We start from the raw sequence: 27,583 nt of genomic DNA, 5'->3' as shown, positions 1-27,583 counted from the left end.
ATCTGTCCATCCACGTTGCCACTTTGGTGTTATTATATTCGCATGGGTGACACCACCCACTGGTAACTTAGAGTCGTGTCCCCAGTGGTTGTGGAAAATGTGTTCTTGAAGATTACACTGCTTTACCGTATTGAAACCAAAGTTACCACGAGTGTATACGATTGCTTGGCACCTGCCACCCATTACCTGCTGCCCTCTTACACAGAGTAAATGATAGTGTTTTCAAAACTAGGGGAAATTGCTGTGACGACTTCATGTGTTGTGAAATCAGGCTCCAGAATCTAACAAAAGCTTCCAATGATTTTCAAAAGAAACTGCGTAATGTTTATCTTTAAAAAAAAAAACAAAAACAAAGTTATAAGTTTAACCAAAGAGGAAACGCCAGCAAGCCAGTAGGATTCTGCCTGGTGCCCTACACTGCCATTGCTGAACTGAAGTGCCAAAGGGCCCAAGTCCATGAGCAGCTTGTCCCAGAAGGCTGTGAGTAACCGTGGGTGTCCAGAATGACTTGGAAGAATACTTAGTTCCCGGGTAGAGAAAATGTTACAGTTAAATTTGGGCAATGAAGGAAGCATATAATTGCATGCATAAGTGCATGCTAAAATCATTTCAGAATACACAAACAAAAAAGAATGTACACAGTAAGTTTAGCTACACTCTACTCCCCCGCTCTGTTCCACTCTCCCTTCTCACTCCCTCCCTCACTCTGTCATTCCCCCTTTGCTTTATAACCCCTCTTCCTTTTGATAAGAGGACAATTCTGAAATGTCTTAAGTTTAATTACAGGGGTCACACAACAGAAGGTAGGTGAGATAGGGGAGGTTAACCAGTGAAGAGCTATGGGCAGAAAATAATACACCCTTTCATGTTCTTGGATGTCTGTTGAAGCCTCAAATGCCCTCATAACCCCACAGGTACTGTCACTTCCTGATTCAACTCCAACCAATCCAGAAGCCACAAATGTACCTCCTTATGGACTGCTCCTCCGCACCCAAAATCCTCCTTGCTTTGCATAATCTTACCCCTCTCATGTATGTCAAAGTAGATTCAATGCAAACAGCTCGTACTTTCCTTCCCTGAATAGCTGTGACTAAAAATGCTCTTACCTCTGAAACCAGTGGACATCTCTCCAGTTGCTCTCCAACTTGTCCTAGGACCAGCACTTTCTTTGTGCCACACATCTACAATGGCTTAATAAACCCTTTTATTTCAGAGATCTCCCAACATGAGATGTTCAGTTTAATACTCCTTTCTTCCTCCCATTAAGAGGCTGCTATTAAATTAATAGAGTATCTTACAGCCCATGACATCTTAGAATTAGGGAAATAGAGTATCAAACTGCTTGCGTTAGCCGCTGGAAGATGAAGGGTTGGGAATGATTTCAAATAAGCAAGATTGTTTATGGGGGAGTCACCTGGGCTCCTGACAGTAAGGTAGCACCTAGTGAAAGTCCCCAGCAATATGGAAAACACTAGCAATGGAACAGCTGTTAAACCAGCAAGCAATCTGCCTCTGGTAGGTATCTATCTCCCAGATTATCACCCATGCTGCGGCAGTAGTCAGCTTCCACTGTCCTGCTCGCCCACTGTCCCTCTGCAATGTTTAGTAAGTCTGACTGTGCTCACTCCTCTCTGACTGCTGCTGGACTTTTTCACCATCCACAACACCGGCCTCAGCCAGTTGCTTCCTGCGATTTTTCAGAGAAGATGATGACAAGAGGGAATCACTTGGCTCCGGTCAAGAGGAGATAAAAATGTTACCAAACAAGGTAGGTCTGCTGCCCAAGGGCCACAAAAACCAGTCTGTGACTCTGTCTTTTGAGAAGAGAAAGGGTTTGTGACTGGCCATCAGTGACACCTCCTTGATCAGAGGTCTGGCAACAGCTGTACGGATTAGGTATGGGGAAACATTGGTGAGGCACATTCTGATTGGAGGGGCTTGGAATTAGGCCAACATGGTAAGATGGAACAGCTTTCCTGAGAAAGCAGGACTTCAGAAGTGCTCAGGGGTTGGTGTTACGGTGCAGTAACTCAAGCTGCCACTTGGAATGCCAGTATCCCGTATCAGAGCACCGGTTCAAGTCCCAGCTGCTCCACTTCTGATCTAGCTTCCCTGCTTATGCGCCTAGAAAGCAGCAGATGATGGCCCAAGCCCTTGGGCCCCTGCCACTCAAATGGGAGACCTGGATGGAGTTCCTGGTTCCTGGCTTCAGCCTGGCCCAGCACTGGCTATTGCAGTCATTTGGGGAGTGAACCAGCAAAGAACGAACTCTCCCCCCCCCCCCTCTCACTCTCTCTCGCTCTCTCGCTCTCTTGCCCTCACTCTCTCACTCTCTCATTCTCTCTCTCTCTCTCTCATTCTCTTTCTCTCTCTCTCTCTGTCACTCTGACTTTCAAATAAACAAATAAATCTTTAAAAGAAATATGATCTGACCCATTGTTAAAGCGTAAGATGGGAAACTTCCAGGAAAGGGGGTGGGAAGTGTAACGAGAAGGTTTTGAGTTTGGAGCACTGGGGGGAGCCTGGTAGAGGGGCAATCTAATATCCAAAACACATCAGCTATCTGCAGAGGATAGGAAAGGGATGAACATGTGTTTGGAAGCATTACACGTGGGTCATGTGGGTGGAAAAGCAAGTGATAGTCTCGAAAGACATGGAGGTGGTACTGTTGGAGCATTTAGAATGGAAGAGATCTTGGTCACCTCCTTGCTGAATGCCTTCTTCTTTTTTTTTTTTTTTTTTTTTTTTTTTTGGACAGGCAGAGTTAGAAAGTGAGAGAGCGAGAGAGCGAGCGAGCGAGAGAGAGAAAGGTCTTCCTTTTTCCCTTGATTCACCCCCCAAATGGTTGCTACCGCTGGCGCGCTGCGCCGATCCGAAGCCTGGAGCCAGGTGCTTCCTTCTGGTCTCCCATGCGGGTGCAGGGCCCAAGGGGTCATCCTCCACTGCCTTCCCTGGCCACAGCAGAGAGCTGGACTGGAAGAGGAGCAACTGAGACAGAGTCCGGCGCCTCAATCGGGACTAGAACCCGGGGTGCCGGCGCCACAGGCGGAGGATTAGCCTAGTGAGCCGTGGCGCCCGCCTGAATGCCTTCATTTAACAGATGAGGAAACTGGGCTCATCTAGAGACCAGATACCTGTAATGTCAAGACAGTACCCAGACGCTTATGTCTCCCTTAGCCAAGGGTGTTCTTGTCTGTCCCTTATCAAAAGGAATTCACTGAATTGAGGGAGTCATACAGCTGACCTCAAAGATTCTTTTTTTTTTTTTTTTTGACAGGCAGAGTGGACAGTGAGAGAGAGAGACAGAGAGAGAGAGAGAGAAAGGTCTTCCTTTGCCATTGGTTCATCCTCCAATGGCCGCTGTGGCCGGTGCAATGCACTGATCCGATGGCAGGAGCCAGGTGCTTCTCCTGGTTTCCCATGGGGTGCAGGGCCCAAGCACTTGGGCCATCCTCCACTGCACTCCCGGGCCACAGCAGAGAGCTGGCCTGGAAGAGGGGCAACCAGGACAGAATCTGGCTCCCTGACTGGGACTAGAACCCGGTGTGCCAGCGCCGCAAGGCAGAGGATTAGCCTAGTGAGCCGCGGTGCTGGTGACCTCAAAGATTCTAATCACCAAACTGAAGAAGTCATTTGCTTCTTCAATAGAAAAAGCCCTGTTAGCCAGTATTTTCTAGAGGGGTCTGTATAGGGGGATTCCAAGGCCAGGCAGGGAAATTCCAGGTCTGGAACAGAAGTAACCACCATTTACATTTAACTCCCCAGACCACTGGAGCCCACTGGCCATCATAAATTTCCTGAAGATCAAGGCATCACCAACCAAAGGAAGTTCATTAGCACTACTTATGAATTAGGAACTTGGACATGAGCTGACATACACCTCTTAGACCCAATTTCACTCTGTAAGAACCTTCACCCCAACTCCTTGGGGAGCATGAGAATTAAGCAATAGCTGCCTATCTCCTTGATCTGAACTTTGCAATAAATACCTACTTTCTTCTACCTCCCTGATGTCCATGATTGGCTTTCTGTGCATCAGGTGAGCCAACCCAGGTTTGGGAGTTCTATAGCAAGACCTCTGAGTAGATTGGAGTGCTGTTTGGCAACAATATTGTTAGGTAGCAAGATAGACATTAGCCTATGTTGTGAGAGGGGCTGCAGAACAAAAATGGGAATTTCTGTACAATTGACTAAGGGAAGAAATATAGGTGAAAGCCTTGGAAATAGACCAGCATTTGTATATCTGTGGGGAGCAACCGAGACTAGACTAAACTACTGGAACTGCTAAGACTAACTCTATGCATCTGATCTCCTACCATATGGCGCTGAGAGGGAGTAAACAACTTCCACACAGCTGCCTCACCAATTCGACTAACAAGCTGCAGGAGCTGATCCTGCTCCTGATTGGAGGAGAGCAGCGTGCTCAGTGCGTGGGGAGAGAACGCCAGCAGAGTTGGGATTGGTGGAAGAGGACTATAAAGGAGGAGAGAGCCAACATGCAGGAGGAACACCTGAGGAACCCCTGAGAGAGCCGGCTGGTGGTGTGCTGCTCCTCCGCGGAAGCGGGGGAAGTGGTGGGGGTGCCGCCCCTCCACGGGGCGGGGGAGTTGGGGGAGTGGCAGCAAACCCGGGAAGGGCCGGGGAAAGAGAACAGCGCAGGGTCCGGTGTTGTTTCTCCACGAGTGGGGGAGCAACATATATCTAAAGTCTTGATAACCTTCTTAGGTGAGTCCCAACCCTCTTCTAGCCCTCTTCCAGGAGCAGCTCATGGGATTCTTTCCTGCCTTGCACCACAGGGACTATTAAGCCTGATAACACAGTGCTGATAAATTGCATGAATTCCACACCCCAGAAAACCCTCCTCCCAAGCAATATTCTAGAGGGAGTTGGGAGGAGAAATGGCAGGTAGTACTTAATGTGGGCAACAAATTCAGTAATTTTTAGCCCAGGTTCTTATCTCCTGCAGAGATTGAAATACTAAAAAAAGACTGGTATTGTGTGCAAATAGGAACAGAGTTTATTTGGCAGTGGGGGGATAAACATAAATTTATACATAAGTGTGGGCCACCCTACACAGAGAAATACACAACATGAGTGGGCCAAAGAATATCCCGTAAACCAAAGAGGAAAGAAAAACTGAAAACAGTACCTGTGATTGGGAAGTTCTGTGTGAGAATAAGAAGGTGGGACAGTGGAAAACCTCTAAGAGTCAAAAACATGGCTGTAGTATCTCTAAGTGAAGCCCAAGATGGAAAGAGAGCACTTTCCTGCCTTCCCCCTCTTTCTGTCCATAAGTGCCCTGGCGCTGGATGCAAGATGCATCATGGGAATGTGGGCATTTTGATTGACAAGTAGGAGGTTACATGGTGGTGGAGGAGAGGGGGTGAGGGGCTTACAACTCCACAGGCTTAACTAGCTGCCTGCTTATCCCATATCAGTATAGGTATAGGAGCTGGCTGCTCAGATATTCATGTCTTCACACAAGAAAGGACTTTCAGATGTGACACAGAGGGTAGCAGTAAGCATGCTAGCCAAGTGTGATGAGAAGAAGTAAGGAAGAGCGTGCACCTGACAGGCCAGCCAGGGCATCCCCACAAAGTGCTCTCAGTGAGAGCTCAGTCCGCACTCAGACTGGAGTCTTCACGGACGTGGGTGTGGGCACTCAGTTTCTCCTCCCCTTGCAGCCTGTCTGGGATTTGCCTGGGTAGTGGGTTTTTGTGTGTGGAATTCCTCCCAGAACTTCCCAATAGTGCCCTTGGTGAAGGAAAAATGGAGCAGACGAGATCCCCCTAAGCTGCCTCCGGGGAGAGAGCTGGGATTCACCCAACCAGGTTATTGAATGATGGATGATTTTAGATATGTAAGTGCTGATTTGCTTCCAAAGCTTGCTTCCTCATTCCATCACACAAAAATTCCCATTTTCAAAAAAATTCCCGTTTTCTTCAGCCCCTCACACACGCACACACACACGCACACACATCTATCTAGCTACCCTTGTTAGCCGTCACAAAACACACCGAACACCGGAGTAAGGGAAAGGGTTTACTGGGGAAAACTCAGTAGACCGGAGGGAAGGGGCGAAGAGGGAAAAAGAGAGGAGACTGTAAGAGAGAGAGAGAGGAGAGGAGGAGAGGAGCCAAGAGAGAAGAACCCAGAGAGCAGAGAGACCAGAGGAGGAGGCTAGAGAGAGAGCACGTGTTCAGGAATAGGCCCTTTTAAAACTTTGCCCGAGGGCGGGCAGGGAAGCAGGAGCAGCGAATCCCGTTAGGATGGGGGTGGAGCTTGACCACAGAGGTTGGGCCATGTGGCCACCTGGCTTCCAGCAATGGCGGTAGGGCTAGAACTTGGGATGTAAATCAGGGTATAGATCGCGCCATAGTTAAAACTGCGCCAGTTTCCTAACAACCCTAACAATAGAGCAGAAATAATCATATTGGGAACCAGATTGCAGGTGTCCAACCTTCTGCTTCAGGGATTTTTATTTGGAGAAGTCAGGTGTGTTCCTGCCTCGGGGCTTTCGCACTTGCTCTTTCTTTTGCCCCAACCATTCTTCCCCTGGGATAGCTGCATTACTTTCTTCCTCACCCCCTTTAAGTGTTTGTTTTAATTACAATTTATCTGTGTGGTCAGGGGAAGTTAGCTCCACCTCCTCCCTGGAGGCTGGGTTCCAGAACAGCATCTCCCCTTGGAGACTGCATTACCATGAGAGATTTTTTTTTTTTTTTTTACAGGCAGAGTTAGTGAGAGAGACAGAGAGAAAGGTCTTCCTTCCGTTGGTTCACCCCCAAATGGCCACTACAGCCAGCGCTGTGCCGATCCGAAGCCAGCAGCCAGGTGCTTCCTGCTGGTCTCCCATGTGGGTGCAGGGCCCAAGCACTGGGCCATCTTCCACTGCCTTCCCAGGCCACAGCAAAGAGTTGGACTGGAAGAGGAGCAACCGAGACAGAACCGGCGCCCCAATCGGGACTAGAACCCAGGGTGCCGGCGCCGCAGGTGAAGGATTAGCCTAGTGAGCCGCGGTGCCGGCCATGAGAGATTTTAAAACGTTTGAAAAGGGACAGGAGAAAATACTGAGAATAATCTGAAGAGAGGGGAGAAAGGAGAAACCTTTTTCCCTTATTTGCAACAGAGAGAACTAAGCCTCTTCTTTGAGACTGGTATTTGCCCTCCCATCCCCCAGCACCTAGGACAAAGCATGGGTTGGGGCTCACTAAATATTTGTGGGACAAAGGAATTAATGAGGGATCCTGGCATGATTGTCTGAATGCTTAATCCGGTGATCTCAGCTGCCACTGATGAACTAAATAGCTCCATAGGCTTTGAATGGGTGTTTTTGTTTTGTTTTGTTTTTACTTATTTGGCACCCATTTCTATGCCATTTTTTCCTTTATTCTCAAGCTATTTTCTTTGATGATCGAGATCTAACAGATGCAATAGGGGTAACCCTTTAACATATTCAATTATACAAGTTTTGACAAATGCAGGCGACTCTCCCCTCCTCCAGGATATACAACATGTTGTTGTTCTGAGCAGCCCCATCTCCTCCTCCCAGGCCTGGCACTTCCCAGCTTCCTGTTTTCCCAAGTTCGGCCTATCTGAGCTGTCCTGTGAATGAATTATTCAAAATGGAGCCTTTGAGGTCTGGCTTCTTTTCCTTTATGTAATGTGCTTTATATTCGTTGATGTTGCTGCAGGTATCAGCTGTTCGTTCTGTTACCACTGAGCAGTATTCCATTGTATCACTGTATCACGGTTTGTTAGCCCACTCATCCATGTAAGGACATTTGGATTGCTTCCCATTTGGGGTGAGGATGGATAAAATGTTTTAAACATTTGTGGTTTTGTGTGAAAATGCTTTAATTCCATTTGGGTAAATTTCTAGGAGTAAGAATTTGGGTGTATGGTAAGTTATGGACTGAATGTGAGGACGCAGCAAAAAAGCAGCCATAAGCAAACCAGGAGGAGAGCCCTCACCAGAACCCAAACATGCTGGCACCCTGATCAGAGACCCAGCTTCCAGAGTTGTGTGAAAAAAGTGTCTGTTGTTTAAGCCACCAAGTCTATTGTGTGTGTCATAGCAACTTGCACTGACCAGGACAGAGACAGTTTAATTTTATCTAAAAACATCTTATTTCCCAAAGTCGTGGCACGTTATGTAGTCTAATCAGCAATCCACAAGAATTCCAGTTGCTTGTCAGCCTCACCAACACTCATCTTTGCGAGTGTATTTTGTTTTTATTCTTGATATTAGCTACTCCAATAGGTTGTGGGGATCACCTGAGCCCCTGGCAGTAAGGAAGCCCTTGGAAAAGTCTCCAGCAATAAGATCATTCATAATGGGAAACTCCTAGCCAGCAGCAGTCTGCCTCAGATGCACACCTGCCAGATTGCAATCCACACTGCAGCAGCTGTCAGCTTCTACCTGACCTGTTCACCCACTGCCCCCACGCAGTGTATTTTAACAAAGCTGACTGCTTCCTCCTCTCCCTGATCTGCTGCTGGTGAGTTCTCACTGCCCACAGCACATGCCGCAATCTTCCTATGACAAAGGTGTGCTGTCTTTTTAAATGTGCACTTTCCTGATTCCTAAAGGTATTGATCTTTTCACTTTGGCAGGGCTTCACAATTTCTTTCCTGTAGGCCGTTATTATTACAATAATGTACAGTGTGAATCCCCTGGTGGGTAGGCAGCTGAGAACTCTTTCCCTATGAGCAAGTAAAGATCATAAGGGTGGCCAGCGCTGCGGCTCACTAGGCTAATCCTCCGCCTGTGGCGCCGGCACACCGGGTTCTAGCCCCGGTTGCCCCTCTTCCAGGCCAGCTCTCTGCTGTGGCCTGGAAGGGCAGTGGAGGATGGTCCAAGTCCTTGGGCCCTGCACCCGCATGGGAGACCAGGAGAAGCACCTGGCTCCTGGCTTCGGATCAGCGCAGTGCGCTGGCCGCAGTGGCCATTGGATGGTGAGCCAACGGCAAAAGGAAGACCTTTCTCTCTGTCTCTCTCTCTCTCACTGTCCACTCTGCCTGTCAAAAAAATAAATAAATAAATAAAAAGATCATAAGGGTGTAACTAGTGTAAAGATATTCTGGCACATACCAACCAACATGATTAATGGAGTCCAGAATCTGCCACTCTCAAAATATGTGCCACTTTGACACAAGAGTTATTTTGGGAAGGAAGAAATGGAAAATTAGCAGATGCAGGAAGAGTTCTCTGCTTTCTGCCTGAAAGAAAGACATGAGATTCCCTTTGTGAAGATTTCCCCGAACTGCCGAGCCAGGAGGAGGAAGAGCGACTCTCATCACCGAGATGGAGGGTCGGCCCGAGGTGGGTCTGCACACACAGGCCCCCTAAAGCATCCCTTGCCTTCCATTAGTTTCCCCCATCCAGCATCCACTCACCTTCCCACACTTTATTGTCCATTGAAGCCAAAGTCCTTTCCTTTGTTAAAGTGGTCTATAAACTCTGAGTCTAATCATCTGTTTAAAAAAATTTATAGGCAGGGAGACAGAGACAGAGACAGCGAGAGAGAGATCTCATCTGCTGGTTTACTCCCCAAATGCTTGCAATGGTCCCAAGCCAAAACTGAAGCCAGGAGCTGGGAACTCAACCCAGATCTCCCACACAGGTTGCAGAGCGCAATCGCCTGACCCATTACTGCTGCCTCCCAGGATCCGGAGTAGCAGGAATCTGGATTCAGGAGCTGCAGCCAGGAAATGAACTCTGGCATGCTGATGTAGATGCAGAATCCTTAGCCACTAGGTCAAATGCCCTCCCCTCTAACTACTTTCTTGAGTTACTTCTTTTATTTTGAGATTTATTTTATTATTTGAAAGGCAGGCAGAGTGAGAGAGGCAGAGAGAGAGAGAGAGAATCTTCATCTGCTGGTTCACTCTACAAATGCCTGCAACAGCAAGGGCTGGGCCAGGCTGAAGTCAAGAGCCTGGAGCTCCATCCAGGTCTCCCACATGGGTACAGGGGTCCAAGTACTTGGGCCATCTTCTGCTGCTTTCCTGGGCACATTAGCAGGGAGGTGGAGCAGCAGTATAGTAGCCAGGACTTGAACTGATGCTCTGATGTGGGGTACCGGAGCTCCCAACTGGCAGGTTAACCCACTGCACCACAATGGTGCACCCCCACCTCCCAACCCCCACCCACAGTTAGCTTCTTTTCTGTGAACTCCTGTGCACATAAAAATATTAATAGAATCTGTATTGCTGTTCTCCTGCTGGAGTCAATATAGGTGTCTGTCTGTCTATCTATCATCTACCAACTACCTATCATCTATCTAGCTACACATACGCACACACATGCACACACACTCACACACACTGAAATATTATTCAGCCACAAAAAAGAATGAAATCCCTCCATTTGCAACAAAATAGATGTCACTGGAGGACACTATGTTAAATGAAATAATTCAGACACAGAAAGACAAACACTGCATGTTTTTTCTCTCATACAGGAGCTAAAAACAAAGTTGATCTGAATGGGAAGGACGTAGGGAGAGGTGGGATAGAGGGCGGTTGGGTAGTGAGTACCAAGAGTTAGACAGGAGGAAGTTCTTGTGCTCTACCTCACTGTGAATTCCCGGTAACCTGTGATGTCTTCTCTTTATAGAAGATCTTAAAGACTTCAAATGCATAGTAATGAGAAGGAGACGGAAATCCTCATCACCCTGATGTGATCAGATCACATTGTAGACCCTGAAATATCTCACTATGCCATATAAATATGTGCAATTATTAAGTGCCAAATAACATTTTAAACATGTTTAAGGTGATGAAACTGCTAACTAACCTGATTTGATCATTACACATTTTATCCAAGTATCATATTATCATACTGTGCCCTATAAATCTATACAATTAAAATATTATTAATAAAAAAGAATAAATACAATTATTAAAAAATATCCTTCCATCAGAACTCTAGGCCAGTGTTATGGTTTAATGGGGTAAGCTGTAACCTGCAATGGCAGCATCCCATAAGCGGACTGGTATGAGTCCTGGTTGTTCCACTTCTATCCAGCCCCTTGTTAATGCACCTGAGAATGTAGCAGAAGATGGCCCAAATACCCATGTGGGAGACCTAGATGAAGTTCCAGGCTCCTGGCTTAGGCATGGCCCAGCCCTGGCCTCTCTGTCACTCTGCCTTTCAAATAAATCATATAATAAATAAGTAAATCTTTAAAAAAAGAACTCTAGGCATGAGCTACATTTGCTGGGTTGCACCATTGTGGGGGGGGGGGTTGGGCTGAAATATGAACACACTCACAGTCACAGATGCGTGTTGCTGTGATCCCACTCAAACAAGCGCTGAGGTCTTCTATAGGATATGAGTCCTCTGGTGCTCCTGGCTGCTTCCTTCTTTGCCTGCCCATGCCCCAGCAGATATGCTCTGCTGATACTGGCGATGGACACAATAGATAGATAGATAGATAGATAGATAGACAGACAGACAGATAGATCCCCACCAACTTCTGTGACAGGAAACATGTCTCCTGGTTTGACATACTAGCCAAGTCCCTGTGCCCATCCGTCCCTCAAATCTACTCCACTGATGCCAGGGTTTGGATATAATCTGAATGTCTCCTAAGGCTTTATGTATTGAAACTTAATTTACATTGTGAGATATTAGGAGGGTGGAAATTGAATTGAACCACACGTTCAGAGGTTAGGTCATTCGGGTGAAGCCCCCATGATTGAATAGTGGTGACTTCATAAGAAGAGGGACAGACACTCATGTGCACGCCCTGTCTGCTCTCAGGTGATGCTCTGCACTGACTCAGGACTCAGCTGAAAAATGACGTCACTAGAGCAAGCCCTTTGACTTGTACCTCCAGATCCATGAGCCACACCTTCCCAAGCTTGCCTCTGACTGGAGCTCACAGGCAGGTCTCCCGGAGCCCTCATCCTGACTTTCTGGCAGCCCTCTAACGGTCAAATCTCCCCGAGCACATCTGTGTGGGGAGCAACTGGGAGCAACTCGGACTAGACTAAGTTACTGGAATTAAGACTTATTCTATGCATCTGCTTTCCCACAATATGGCGCTGAGAAGGGAAACAGCTTCTACACAGCTGCCTCCAGTTCAACCAATAAACTGTGGGACCTGCTCCTGATTGGAGGAGAGCAGCGTACTCGGCATGTGGGTAGCAGAGTTGGGATTGGTGGAAGAGGACTATAAAGGAGGAGAGAGACGGCATGCACCAGGAACATCTAAGGGGAACACCTGTGCAGCCTCCGAGAGAGCCGGCCGGCGGTGTGCCGCTCCCCCGCGGAAGTGGGGAATGTGGCAGGGGGAACCGCCCTTCCACGGAGGTGGAAGGGTCAGCAGCCAACCCGGGAAGAACCAGCAGCAAACCCGGGGAGGGCCGAGCAGACGAAATAACAGCGCAGGGTCCTGTGTCGTTCCTCCATGAAGAGGGGGAGCGACAATCTGGCCTCCTCCAAAGAGCACGGCTGCGACCAGCCTGAGGCAGGAGACGCCATCCCTCGCTGTGCCCTCTTCCCGAGTTAACACATCCACACAGCTGGGTTTTTCATTCATTCCCCACAGCATGACTGAGACCACACTGTAATGTTTAACAAGGTTTTACTGGAGGTTCAAGGGTAATGGAAGGAACACAAAACCATACGTGCATATCGTATGTGAGTATATGATACAATTTATTACATTATCTCCCCTGGGAGATACATAGAAGGGTAGTCAGATGTAGCTAGAGGTAGAGATAGAAATTCCAGGAATATGTCCACAAATGGCATAGACTGAAGATACAACCTGTAGTTTCTCACAGACCACTGGCTCCACTGGCCACTGCCTTCGTGGCCTCCATGCATGTGGTCAGGGCCAGCCCACTCCCACTCTTCCAGCCTCAGAGAGAGGCAGAAGTCACATCCCTTCATCTCAACCCAGGGCCAGCCACCCTGAGTCCTTATGGACTGTTCCAGAAACCATCTCTTTCAGGACAATGACAGCTATAACCCCCAGCAGAACTGCACCTTCACCCCCTCAAGGCTGGCTACAAGATAATAAATACAAAGAAGTAATCTCAATATAATACATTTCTAAAGTCTGGTTTCAAAAAAAATTTTTTAAAGATTTATTTATTGACTTGAAAGACAGAGTTACTGAGAGACAGATTGAGACTGAGGCAGAGAGAGAGAGAGATCTTCCATCTGCTGGTTCACCCTCCAAATGGCTCCAATGGCCAGAGCTGGGCCAGTCTAAATCCTGGAGCTTCTTCCGGGTCTCGCACATGGATGCAGGGGCCCAAGTGCTTGTGCCTTCCCAGGTGCGTTAGCAGGGAGCTGGATCAGAAGTGAGGTGGAGTTGGGGGGACCCTCTCAACCAACAACAGCAAGTTACAAATGTCAGGGCATTTGTAACTCTCTTTGTCTTCAACTCAATTTGATGACTATGTCAAATCCTCCATTCACCAGAATTGGAGGTGAAACAGCGTTTTATTGAATAGACTGAATTCTGGAGTTCCCCCTCTTCTTCCTTTATTTTTTTTAAAAGATTTATTTATTTATTTGAAAATCAGAGTTACACAGAGAGAGGAGAGGCAGAGAGAGAGAAAGAGAGGTCTTCTATCCGATGATTCACTCCCCAAATGGCTGCGAAGGCCAGAGCTGCGGCGATCCGAAGCCAGGAGCCAGGAGCTTCTTCCTAGTCTCCCATGTGGGTACAGGCACCCAAGGCCTTGGGCCATGTTCTACTGCTTTCCCAGGCCATAGCAGAGAGCTGAATGGGAAGTGGAGCTGCGGAGTGTCAAACCAGCACCCCTATGGGATGCCGGCGCTTCAGGCCAGGGCATTAACCCTGGGCCAGCCACAGTGCTAGCCCCTTTTCTTCATTCTTCAAGTGACTCGTAAGGCCTGGAGTGTGGGAAGGGGAGCACTTATTTAGTGCCTAGCAATGCTAAGGAGGGACATTTTACCCACAGCTGTTCACTGTCTTCCCCTGGCACTTGTGGACATGTGACCGCCCGGGGAGACTGACCATGACCGTGAAGCTGTTGATGCCCTTCTTTGCCCCTGGGGGTGGTGGGTGTATTCAGTCAGTTGTATGATTATACAGCTTGCAAAACAAGACACTTAAGCAACCATCAAGAGCACTGCAAGTCCTCACCACCCTGACTTCCTCTGCCTCCGTTTTCCATGTTGGTGTGGGGAGTGGTGCCGGGTGATTTCTGTGTTTGCTTTAATGGAGTTTGGGCTGCAGGTGTATTTAGTTTGTGATAAAAGGGTTATTTTATGTGGTTTCTCAGGCAGTTTCACATAAAGTTGGGTTATGATTAGCTGTGTTGATGAGGAATGATTTCCAAGAAGGTTTCCTGAGTGCCTGGGGCTGACTCACTCAGTGTCAAGACAGAGAACAAACACATGGGCCAGCGCTGCAGCTCACTAGGCTAATCCTCTGCCTGCGGCGCCAGCACCCCAGATTCTAGTCCCGGTTGGGGTGCTGGTTCTGCCCCAGTTGCTCCTCTTCCAGGCCAGCTCTCTGCTGTGGTCCGGGAAGGCAGTGTAGGATGGCCCAAGTGCTTGGGCCCTGTACCCACATGGGAGACCAGGAGAAGCACCTGGCTCCTGGCTTTGGATCAGTGCAGTGCCAGCCATAGCAGCCATTTGGAGGGTGAACCAACGGAAGGAAGACCTTTCTCTCTGTCTCTCTCTCTCACTGTCTAACTTTGCCTGTCAAATAAAATAAAATAACATCGGTGAATGCAGATTGCATAATTGTTATTATACAATGAAATTATTATTCAATATTTGACTGTGTTTGCCTGAGAGAGAACTTGCCAAACTTTCTGTTTATTGGGCATCAATCTATAACAACTCCTTTAGGAAAGAAAGACCATCAACTTTCCTCACACTTGAGAACAATCCTGGTTTTTTTTGTGTGTTTTTTTTTGTTTTTTTTTTTTTTTTTTTTTTTTTTTTTTTGACAAGCAGAGTGGACAGTGAGAGAGAGAGACAGAGAGAAAGATCTTCCTTTGCTGTTGGTTCACCCTCCAATGGCCGCCGCGGCCAGCGCGCTGCGGCCAGCGCACCTTGCTGATCCGATGGCAGGAGCCAGGTGCTTCTCCTGGTCTCCCATGGGGTGCAGGGCCCAAGCACTTGGGCCATCCTCCACTGCACTCCCGGGCCACAGGAGAGAGCTGGCCTGGAAGAGGGGCAACCGGGACAGAATCCGGCGCCCCGACTGGGACTAGAACCCCGTGTGCCGGCGCCGCAAGACGGAGGATTAGCCTAGTGAGCTGCGGCGCTGGCCAATCCTGGTATTTTTAAGATGTTTGACAGTAACATCCCATGAAACTGAAAGAAACTTCTCCAAGTTTCCCAATACTTAAAAGCATATTTTGATCAAATGTACTATAAAAAATCTTCAATATATTTTTATTTCTGCCATTAAAAATGACACTGTGAAATAGGTAGCTAATAGATGTGTGAGAAGGGTATGATAGACATGGTTTCAAGTACAAATTAACGAAAGAAATCTTACTTTTCTGAGCATTGCAATGTTTGTTGTTTGCCAGTTAAAATTATATCTAGTCTTCTCATTATAAATATTGGCATTCATATCTCATTTTATATTTATTATCTTACATTTTTTTCTTTAAAGAGAGCACCATGAATTGTGTAAGCTTTGAGGTTCCCACAAATCCTGAATCTACTCTGGTCTCTTTACCCAAACTCTCCCCGAATTTTAGTTCCTCTTCTACTTCCTCCTACCAGGGACCTGACCTGGGAAGGAAGTAGCCTGGCTTCTTTTATCTTCTCTCTCCAAGTTGTTGACCAGGACAGAAGGTCCTTTCTTGAGATCTGGTCTTTTGAAACTCAAAATAGGAGTGAGTTTTAATGTGGAGAGAGGCCATGCTACCTGGGATTCATGCCTAATTAATTCTTTGATGGGAAAATGGGGCAATAAGTAGGGTGTACCTAAAGGAGGGGACAGTGGCTTTGGGTTCTTAGACTTTAGAGGAACCTGTTAAAACAACAGGTGTCCTGGGTTTTAGATCGAGGAAGTAACACTTGCTTCCTTTATTTAAATTATTTCTTCACCCATGACAACAAAATAGTGACAAAGTGGTCTCTTGGGAACTGGGGCCATGAAAAATTGGCTTCAGAAATAACCAGAGAGAATAGGATTGTTCAGTGAATTTTCCAAATCTGTGGTGTTCTCAGAATCTTTCAGGAACTGACAGACGATGTCATTTCAACATTCCAAGAATGGACAAAGTGATTGTGGGTGTCAACCCTAGCCAATGCAAGGCCAGACGAATGAAGGAAAGAGACCAACGGTCTCAGACCCTGCATCCAATATCATTTTCCCTACGATTCTTGCAATGTTCTCATGACATGCACTAGGTGTCCTTGGGAAACACAAACAGAACACAAAGGGACAGCATTGGGGCTGGCATCGTGGTGTAGTGGGTCAAGCTGCCGCCTGCTGCATCCCACATGGGTAGCAGTTTGAGCCCCAGCTGCTCCACTTCAGATCCAGCTCCTTGCTAATGCACCTGGGAAAGCAGCAGAAGATGGCCCAAATCCTTGGACCCCTACATTCTCGTGGGAGACCCAGAGGAAGCTCCTGGCTCCTGGTTTTGGAGTGGCTCAGTTCCAGCCACTGAGGCCATTTGGGAAGCGAACCAGTAGATGGAAGATCTTTCATTCTGTTTCTCCCTCTGTCTCCCTCTACAACTCTGTCCTTAAAATAAATAAAATACATTTTTAAAAAATAAAATAGTGAGCGGGGGCAGTAGCATTTCCTGACACGAGGCCACCCCTCCCAGCTCCTACAGTGCTGCTCAATTGGGCGGATCAGGTCAGGGGAGCGAAGCAGAAACAAGTGTCACCACGTGGCTGGCAGATTCACACTGAGGACAGATGTTCATCCACTTCTACTGCTTCACAGCAGTAAGGGTAAGTCTGGAAGGCAGTCAGCTTCCAGATCACAAGGAGTGTGGAAGGACTCAATACTAAAAGCTAAACGCCCTTCGGGACAGGGAAAACTACAGGCAAATCCTTGAAGCTCCACAAAGGTGGCTTTGGCATCAGTGAAGTCACACACGGTTTCACAGAGTGGGGCATGTGAACAATGGGGTAAGAAAGGCTGGATTTGTGCACAAGTCAACAATGCCTATGGACATCGACATTTTCCCCCAGTGCGGTGTTGTGGTGATGTGGATTAAGCCACCGACTCCACGTCTGATCCAGCTCCTTGCTAATGTGCCTGGGAAGGCAGCAGATGACGGACCAAGGACCTGGCCCCTGCCACTCACTTGGGAAACCCGGATGGAGTTCCAGGTTCCTGGCTTCAGCCTGGCCCTGCTGTAGTCATTGCAGCCATTTGGGGGAGTGAACCAGCAGATGGAAGATCTCTCTTTCTCTCTCTCTCTCTCTATCATTTAAATAAATAAAATAAATATTTAAAAAAATATATATGTTTTCCCCTGTTTTGCAACATTGAAAGATTCCTTGGGTGCCTGAGAGGATCAGGACCTTTTACGTGACGCTGAAGTCCTGTGGTTTCCCAGGCGGGTGTGCTAGAGGAATCAGGTCCACGCATGAGACAAGGGACAAAGTTCTGTCTTCCATAGCAGAGGGACCAACGTCTGCATCTGAGCTCCGCCACTTTGCACCCCTGGGGGCTCACCGCCTCTGGAATTCAGTTCTCTAAGGGTCTCTAACACGGACCTGAGGCTCCCTTCGGCCACAGCAGCACTGGGTGTGGCCAGTGCTAAGTCAGAAAACTCCCCGAACTAGTAGGAGGCGCTGTACGGAACCCCGCAACCTGGGAATGCCTGCCTGATGGGCAGACAGCCAGTCACTGCCGTGGGGGAAGAGAAGGAAATCGGTATTGATCTGCAAATGGCAGAGCAAGGAGCTGGGCAGCCATGGCTTGATCCCCAGAGGAGGTAGAGGTGCAGCTTCTTATAAAGTGAAATTGGGGCTGGGGTCCAGGTTCCTGGCTGGTCAGGGGTGCTCATGACCTTCCCTTGATTGGTCAGCGATGCTGTGATCTTAGGGGCATCTCTTCGGAGGCCAAGTGGGCTTCCGTGGGTCTCGGCGGTTGCATCTAAGTGGTGGTGCAATTTCGCCGTCTCGACCTGGAACTCCCCTAAACAAATGCCATCCAGACAACACCGGCCAACGAGGTTTTAATCTACTGGAAGAGCAAATGACTCCTTAAGTGTGGTGATGAGAATCTGCTAGGCCACAGGGCCAGTTGTCCCACTCCCTCAGCTCAGTGAAGGGTAGCCATCCTAAGGGAAGGGAGAGGAAACCTGGGGCTAAGGGCGGGAGGCTGAGTGTTGGTGATGTCTTGCCTATGCTTTTAGGGACATTCGAATAGGGGTTTGGTTTCGGTAGGTCCTGGCAAATTGCAGACACTGCAAATGGCACACCTAATGAACTTTTTTTACCTTTAGGTTTTTAAAGCCTTGGTTACAAATAGAATATATGTGAATTTTTACCGGCAAGCATTTTCCTTTGAAGTAATGGAAGCATTTCTACGGAGTCCATGACCTCCATCTGTAGATTTATTGTACGTGAAGGGACACACTAGCAGGGGTCTTCCTATGAGTCCCTCCAGCTCCTGCTTCCATAGGTGGTTGCAAATCTTCCCTGAGTGGCACTGGGATCCACTGGGAAGGACCACAGCTATTCTATCAAACCTTATGAAATTACTTTCATCAGCAAATGTTAGCTTTGGAATTTCCCTTATAAAAGTTTACTCCAGGCTTCCTTGGAATTCTTAAATAGCTCAGCAAGCACTTGAGATCTGATATAAGCCAGGAAACAATTTTCTTTGGAAGAGACAAGCTCCCTTAAATGTACATGCACTTGCAAAGTAGCCATTACTCTCACCATTTTCGTTAAGTAATTCAGAGGCCACACGAGCTACACAAAAGGCTTCTTTCTTCGATCAGCCTCTAGCGAAGGATTAACCGGAGATCTGAGAGGGCCCATTCATCTTATTTACAGTTCTTGTGCAACGTCAGAACACCGTGTGCTCTTCCTCGCAACTGAACAACAGCCCCAACGACTGGCAGCACTGGGCAGCTTCCCAGCTCCCCGCCAGGGTTTCCGTTTGGTCAGCATTCTCTGCTGCGTCCCAGCTGCTCTACTTCAGATCCAGCTTCCTGCTGTGGCCTGGGGAAAAGCAGTGGAACATGATGCAAGTGTTTGGGCTTCTGCTATCCACCTGGGAGACCCAGATGAAGCTCCTGGCTCCTAGCTTTGGCCTGGCCCCCAGCCCTGGCCGTTGTGGCCAACTGGGGAGTGGCCAGAAGATATTCTCTATCTCTGTTTCTCTCTGTGTGCCCCCACCATTCCCCCTCTCTTTCTGTAACTCAGAATTTTAAAATAAATAAATAAATATATATATATATATTTTAATTCTGGGTCTTTAGGTGGTCTGGAACAGAGCAAAGAGGAAAACAGGCTCAAGTTCAGCTGTCATTTGCTTTGTGTTTACTTATTAATTTTTTTTTTTGACAGGCAGAGTGGACAGTGAGAGAGAGAGACAGAAAGAAAGGTCTTCCTTTGCCGTTGGTTCACCCTCCAATGGCCGCTGCGGCCGGCGCACTGCGGCCGGCGCACCGCGCTGATCCGAAGCCAGGAGCCAGGTGCTTCTCTTGGTTTCCCATGTGGGTGCAGAGCCCAAGCACTTGGGCCATCCTCCACTGCACTCCTGGGCCACAGCAGAGAGCTGGACTGGAAGAGGAGCAACCGGGACAGAATCTAGTGTCCCAACCGGGACTAGAACCTGGTATGCCGGCGCCGCAGGCGGAGGATTAGCCTATTGAGCTGTGGTGCCGGCCACTTATTAATTTTTAAAAAAGATTTATTTATTTATCTGAAAGGCAGAGTTACAAAGAGGCAGAGGCAGAGAGAGAGAGAGAGAGAGAGAGAGAGAAGTCTTCCATCCGCTGGTTCACTCTCCAAATGGCCGAAATCTGGAGCTGAGCCAATCTGAAGCCAAGAGCTAAGGAGCTTCTCCGAAGCAGGTGCAGGGGTCCAAGGACTTGGGCCATCTTCTACTGCTTTCCCAGGTCATAGCAGAGAGCTGGATGGGAAGTGGAGAAACCAGGACTCAAACTGGCGCCCATATGGGATGCCAGCATGGCAGGCGGCGGCTTTACCCACTATGCCACAGCGCCAGCCCTTGTGTTTATTTAATCTCTCATTTTCTTTTTGCCTTCTTCTATAAAACAAAAAGAAAAATGTCACAGTCTTTGCAGGATTGTTGCGGGAGATCTGGTGTCGCAGGGGCAGGAGGAGGGCTCTGCGGTGCCGAGTGCCGGGGTCTGCGTCTCTCCCTGAGAGGTGTGGTCTTCTGTTTGCAGCACAGCTCCTGTGTGACAGCTCACTGTGCGCAGCGCTTCCTGTCCCAGCTTCCTCCTCTGCCAGCTCACAGCTTTTCTTCCCTGCCAGCCTCTTTGTCTTGTGACCATAAAGAATGAGGCACATGGACAAGGAAGGCGTCAACAAAGCTCAGAGGGCCTGCTCCAAAGGGGCTGCCTGCCCTGAGCAGGTCCTCCAGACTGCCTGGCTCACATCTTTATGCTTTCCCAAAGCAGAAAGTTTTTCCTGATTGGTCAGCGTATATGCTAATGAAGTATTCACATGCGCCAATCAGGGGACTGATACTGCCTTAGCCTGTTTTGCATAGAAGTTTGCAAAGTGTTTGGTGAGGTCTTTCAGGTAGAGGCAACAACATCTGAAGATCTCAGTGTACCTGTTTCTCCTGTCTCCCTCTCCTTTAGCACTCCCGGAGAGTCTCCGCATGTGTTTGTTTTTTCTTTCCTACCTCTTTACTTTTCCTTTCTGGAGGTCCCTGGATTCCCTATCAGGATCATTGTGAAAAATGAAGAAGAAAGTGTGTATAAAGCACCCAGCATAATGTCTGGTAGTATTATGTATTCCAATAAACAAAGATGTTATGTAAATCATGATAGTAAGGGGATGTGCAATGTGCTTTTCCTTGTTGTATTCCCCGCACTAAATGCGCTGCCTTTTCTTAAATAGTCAACAACACTCAAAAATGTTTCATTAGAGAAGGTGTTACTAAGTGATACGAATTCTTGGCTGTAATAAGTATCTTTTTAAATGTTCTGTGTTGGATGGTTAAGTTGCTGGTTGGAAGGTCACATCCATGTTGGAGGGCCTAGATTTGAGTCCTAGCCCTGCTCCCAATTCTAGTTTCCTGCTAATGCACACCCTGGTGAGGCAGCAGGTGACGACTCAAGTAGTTGGGTCCTTGCCACCCTGGTGGAAGACTTAGATTGAGTTCCTGGCTGCCTACTTCAGCCTGGCACAGCCCTGGCCGTTTGGGGCATTTGGGGAGTGAACCAGTGAATGGAAGATCTCTTTCTGTCTATGTCTTTCTCTGCCTTTCCAGTAAATGAAAAATAAGTAAAATTTTAAAAAATCCATTTGGCAGAACCATTGCTATGAGTATTATTATAGATAAAGGGTTGTGCTGTATTTAACACAATGGGATAACAATAAGTGATCGTTTGTGTTACATCTTCTCTATGTAGAAGGAAGTGGTAGGGCACAGAGAAGGGCAGTTTATCACATAAATGAACAGTTCTCTAAACAGGTCTGCCAACCCTGGGAATTGAATCTACGCTATAGTACGGTAGCTACTCACAGATGAAAAATGCCCAACAGGATTTATTGCTAAGTGAAGTCATGGCCAAGGCCCCATCTCACAGCAAATCTTCTTGACTCCCAGCACTAGCTTCCCAAAGTTGCTCCAGGGGCACTGCACATGCTAATGCATCCATTTGTCAATGAGAACCCAGGGAGCAGGCGTCTCCCTCATCAGGGCCTCCCACGTTGGGTAGACCTCCTTGGGTGAATGACACTGCAAGAGGAAGGGTCATTACGCTACTACGCTCTGAGAGCGAGCTGGCCTCACGGCCTCATCCATCCTTGCCACATCCCCACAGGAGGGACCAGCTCCCAGCTCCACCTACTGCCTTGGGTTAAATGCAACACAGACCAAGACATCCAAGCTGGTCCTGTGGCTCTGCTGAGAACGGGCTTGGTTTGATAATTTACGGAACTATCCCCCAGGCTTGAGCATGGGTGGAATTCATGGTGTAAATTCTATGGCTGGCTGTTCACTGAAGAACTCTACTCCCTTTCTATGTTACCAGGAAGTGGCCTTGAAGTGGCCGCTGAGGCAGCAATGACATTTTCCCAAAATGAATACATTTAATTTGGGTCATGTGACTTAGTTCTGGCTGTATAAGGTGGGTGGAAGTGATACATGATGCTTCTAGGCCTGGCCAATAAAAGGCCAATAAAAGCCTGCTGCAGGGGCTGGCCCAGTGGCACAGTGGGTTAAAGCCCCACCAGCTGGCATCTCAGCTGGTTTGAGTCCTAGCTGCTCCGCTTCTGATCCAGCTCTCTGCTATGGCCTGGGATAGCAGTAGAGGATGGCCCAAGTGCTTGGGCCCCTGCACCCATGTGGGAAACCTGGAAGAAGCTCCTGGCTCCTGGCTCCTGGCTTGAGACCCTTTGCTGTCACTGCCCTGTCTGTTGGTGGAAGTCAGTGCCTTGGGTAGTACCTGTAGGACACCCCGGTCTCTCAGCAAATGTCTCCGCAGGATTGTGTGGAGTGGAGCCGCCTTTTCCCTGTGCCAGCTGGATCCTTCACAAGGGGAAATGAAATTTCAGTCCTGTTTTACCTCTGAGGTTTGGGGAGCTGGGTGTGATAGCAGCTAACATCAGCTTAGTACCAGATGATCTGTGCCGGACTTTGGCTAGAATGTCAGCCCAGGTGTGCTGGAGATTTGGCCATGTAGCAATCAGATAATTGAAGGGTTCGGGTAGGTGATCACTCCAAACAAGACCAAGGTACCTTGCACCATCATTCAATACATGTTTACAGATTTCAGGATGAGAAGAAGGAAGCCTGATTTTTAAAACTTTAGTCTTGTGTCTTGAATGCTGAATAGATTTCAAATGTGGAGTAAGTCCCAGCCTGTACAGAGGGGAACATCCATTAACTAAAGCTTTTCAAAAGTTCTTAGAGTTTCATTATCCAAATGACCATCTTTGGAGTAATTATTGCAAGGTGTCCGGCGCGTAACAAATCTTCCCAGGCAGACGAATCAATTAATTCACAGGCTTTTATTGGGATTCCGTTCCCAGGCGAGGTTCCCCAGCTCCAACAGAGCGGGGGGCCGGGGAAGTCGCGGATCAGAGATTGGGAGGGCTCCTTTTATAGATTCAGGGCGTGGGGGTTAAAGGTTGAGGCGGGTCTGATCCTCATTGGTTGACCTTTAGGCACCCGCGGGGACCTTGACAAGGACTTTTCTTCCCCGGAAGTGCAGGTAGGGACTCTCCATTCCCGGAAGTATAGGCCTTCCCTCCTTGCGGATCCCGAAGCTACCAATTATGTCTTGATAATAAATTTAATTGAGGAAGAAACACCAAGAACTTTATATTCCTAACTGAGTGTGAGCAACACTACTTATCTGTCTTGACCAAAGAAAAAAATAGCCCAGACAATAATCAACTGGGCTCCTAAATGTCTTAAACAACATCTGTAGACTCCCTAACTGCCCAGATACTAGCACAAAAAAGGCTGTGTTTTGAGTTTCATTGCAACTCTTCCCATATAAGGAAGGGTCCCGGCATGAGGACAGCTCACTTTCACTTCAGTAACTTTTGTGGACATTTTCTCCTCTCCTTTATTGGCCTTATCCCACAGACTCCTCGGACTGGGAAGGTTGCCAAGTTCCTCACATCTAGCCACCTAAGACATTCACCGGAAGTGTGCACTTCCCTTTTCTTCCCAGCAACAATGGGTTTACCCAGTGGGCAGGAAGTCCTGTCGGCCATCAGCTGTGCCATGTGTGTGTGTGTCTTACCCACACTGTGACATAAAACAATCGTGTAGGAGGGGATGTCAAAACTTCATGGAAAAATTCCATTAAAACATGAGTTTTGTTTTGTGCAAAACAATTAAAATTCATACTCAGTTTTTTCATAATAAACATTTCCCGTTAATGATCTGAAGCCCCCTCATATGAACTAACACGGAAGGCTTACTGTGGGACTGCCTGAGAATCCTTGACCTCCCTGAAAAATTTCCAGTACGGCTCTGCTCAGGCCGGGGCCACTGCTGCCCGTGCTGCGTTTGATCTGCCCTCCTCCTGGGGCCATGGAGTGGCCTGGGCGGATGCCTGTTCTCAGTGCCCTCACCCGTATTCTGCTCTCTTTCCCCTTTTAGAAGAGTGATTTATTCCAGGAAAGTGTGTGTGTGTGTGCGTGTGCACGTGTGTTGCTTCAAGTGAGACAAGTGAGTCATCCATCACTGCATCTGAAACTCTAGGAAAGTCACTGATAAATGTTAGTGTATTCATTAACCTAACAGAGTCATAGGTTTGATTCGGAAAATCTCCCAAATAATAAAACCAGTGTAAATAAGTATCCTGCTCATACCTGGTGCCCAGGGACTATGGGTGCCTAACGTCATCCCACAGCTGTCTTCTGTATGCTCCTGGCGTCTGTGGGTTTGGAATTTAGACAGCAGGAGTGGCTCCCGTCTGCTCTGCGATGCCCAGGGCCCTCACCGATCACCTCCTCCTCACTCCCGTGTCAGGAGATGAGAGTTGCTGCCCACAGCTCCTCTCCAGGCCTCCCCGTGTGGTGCGGCTCCCTCACAGTAGGAGGCCTCAAGGCCCTTGGATTTCTGGAGCTCAGGGCTCCAGGTGCAGGTGTCCAGCAAGCTCAGCCACCCTGTATGACTTCATCTCTACTACATGCTGCTGGCTGGAGGCCAGTCACACACCTGCCCCATCTGAGGGAAAGCGAACTGACTCCAGGGCTTGTTGGGAGGCTGGCCAAGTTCTAGAAGGCCAGGGATGCTGTGGCGATGTTTTCCTCTTTGGGATGCACAATGGGCCTGAATCTGCTGTAAACAAATGCTTTGGGGTGGGGTCTGCACGAGGAAAAGCTTTTCTTCATTGGGAAAAGTCTGGTTAGCTCTGGAAAGATGAAGAAGACAAGAGGAAATGCTGGGAGGAGATTTTAGCTACAAGGAGGCAGGGGCGTTCGGGGAAGTGTGACTCCAGCAGGTACCTTCAGTATTGGTAGAGAGGGACAGGAGTAGAGGGGAATCAGTGGGGAATGTAGACACATCTAGAAGTGGTTTGAAGGGCTGGCGCTGTGATGCACTAGGTTAATCCTCCGCCTGCGGCGCTGGCATTCCATATGGGCGCCAGTTCTAGTCCTGGCTGCTCTTCTTCCGATCCAGCTCTCTGCTATGGCCTGGGAAAGCAGTAGAAGATAGCCCAAGTCCTTGGGCCTTCGCACCCATGTGGGAGACCTGGAAGAAGCTCCTGGCTCCTGGCTTCGGATCGGTGCAGCTCTGGCCGTTGCGGCCATTTGGGGAGTGAACCAGCGGATGGAAGACTTTTCTCTGTCTCTCCTCCTCACTGTCTGTAACTCTAACTTTCAAATACATAAAATCTTTAAAAAAAAAAAGTGGTTTGGGCATTTGGTTGACAAAATGAAGGCCCAAGAAGCAGCTGTGCCAATATCCCCTCCCGTTTCCCACCCTCAAACACATCCTTAGGATTTTCTGTTTTATTTGTGTCACTTTAAATAAGCTAAGAGCTCTTTTGCTCTTCTGGCTTATTAAGGCATAACCATACTTGCTATCTTTTGAGTTCTCTTTAATATATACTACATCTTCACGGATATAATTTGTTCTGACCTCTCACTACCACTTTCAATTTGCTGTGATTTTATTCAAAATTTGGAGAGAGTGAATTCACTCTGACACTTACTCCCCCCCCCTCCCGCCCCCATTCAACCTGGCTATCTCTTTCCTCTACAATGCTGAACTTGACCTGCGGTGGCCTTCATCTTTTCTCTATGTGTCATTCATGTGTTAAAGAATCCTAGCCTTGGATGCTGATCAGTCATCCTAAATATTTTGCAAGGCAAATGTGTTGAAACCTGGGGCAATGTTGAATCATCTTTTTTTTCTTTTTGACAGGCAGAGTTAGTGAGAGAGAGAGAGAGAGACAGAAAGGTCTTCCTTTTTCTGTTGGTTCACCCTCCAAATGGCTGCCACGGCCGGCGCGCTGCGCTGATCCAAAGCCAGGAGCCAGGGGCTTCTCCTGGTCTCCCACACGGGTGCAGGGCCCAGTCACTTGGGCCATCCTCCACTGCACTCCCTGGCCACAGCAGAGAGCTGGCCTGGAAGAGGAGCAACCGGTACAGAACCGGCGCCCCAACCGGGACTAGAACCCGGTGTGCCGGCGCCGCAAGGCGGAGGATTAGCCTAGTGAGCTGCGGTGCCGGCCGTTGAATCATCTTTGTATCCAAATGACTAGCAAGAAGGTAAGATATCAAATTGGGTCAACCCAACCCTTACCTGGAAATACACCTCTGTGTTATTCAAATCAAGAGTCAGGAAGGTTAGTTCATTGAAAATTACTCTGAGTGTCTTAATTGGATGGTTGCTGTAAGGAATTAAACAACCAAGAAGCAGTGCCTTCCCCACCCCAGATGATCTTCCAAGCTGTTGGAGTGTCAAAGCAGGAGCACACAGAAAAGCAAAGAACAGCAAGGCGGCAACACGACACGAGGATGCTTCTCCCACCCCGGCACGTCCACACCCTCTCCCTGCAGTCTGTGCATCTGCTGCATCACCTGACAGCCGCAGTCTTGCAGGCACGACTGAGCGAAAGATCTGGGATGGAGAGATGATCCTAGATCATCTGGGGTTATTCCAGTAGGATGACCTACTGGAATCACGACAGTCCTTATACATCGGGGTAAGGAACATTTTCTAGGCCCAGGGCCCTTTGGATATTTAAAACATCACTCTCAGTCCATACAAAGTTATCAGCTTAACAAGTAGCCTGCCCTAGATTTATTGAATGTTGAGTTAGTTCTGCCTGTGGTTGCTTCCGTAGGGCCAGACCAAATGGTTTCACAGGACTTATACGTTCCCCACCTTCTGTATGTGGAAAAGAGAGGCAAGAGAGTGACACAGCACAATGTGAAAAAGACTTGACCAGCCACAGTTGTCTTTGGAAGACAGAACGAGCGGGATCAGACCCAGGACAAAAGCTGTCTTTAGAGGCTGGGAAAGGCAGTGAGACACACAGTCCTGCCAACACTGAGATTCTAGGCCAGTAGGAACAATCTTGGACCTCTGAAGACTGGAAGGCAACAATTTTGTGTTTTTTGAAACTACTAAGGCTATGGCAATTTGTTACAGCAGCCTTAGGAAACTCCAACAAACAGCAAACTCAATGAAATAAAAATCCAGGAAAAAAAAGTGTCATAGGTCAATAAGCCAGAATGGCCAAATGCTAAATTTTCTATGGTCAAGTATATGCACCTTCCTCCCCTACAAAATTTTCACTTCTGTAAAATCAAGTATGAAAACTTCTTAAGTGGGTTTATGGGAAAAATGGAGTCGGGGCAGACCATTCAAAAAGTGTGGAAGTTAGTTCCAGAACACATAACACACACAAGAAAAAAATAAGTCACAATGCTAATAAAAATACCAGTATACCACTTGTGATGCCA

General features: G+C 48.0%; 1 long non-coding RNA gene across 1 annotated transcript; it reads left to right on the top strand.

Annotated features, from left to right (window-relative positions):
* The first annotated feature begins 260 nt into the window (after positions 1-260).
* On the top strand, positions 261-5,930 carry LOC149127778 (uncharacterized). The gene is made up of 4 exons (XR_016228935.1): positions 261-480; positions 915-1,515; positions 1,677-1,768; positions 3,766-5,930. It is a non-coding gene; the product is annotated as an uncharacterized LOC149127778 (long non-coding RNA).
* Positions 5,931-27,583: the final 21,653 nt, after the last annotated feature.

Source organism: Oryctolagus cuniculus, chromosome 2, assembly GCF_051225735.1.
Source record: "Oryctolagus cuniculus isolate XC-2025 breed Fujian yellow rabbit chromosome 2, ASM5122573v1, whole genome shotgun sequence".
In the NCBI taxonomy this organism is placed as follows: domain Eukaryota; kingdom Metazoa; phylum Chordata; class Mammalia; order Lagomorpha; family Leporidae; genus Oryctolagus; species Oryctolagus cuniculus.
The sequence above is the reverse complement of the archived record's forward strand: the minus strand, read 5'-3'. Positions and strand labels throughout refer to the sequence as shown.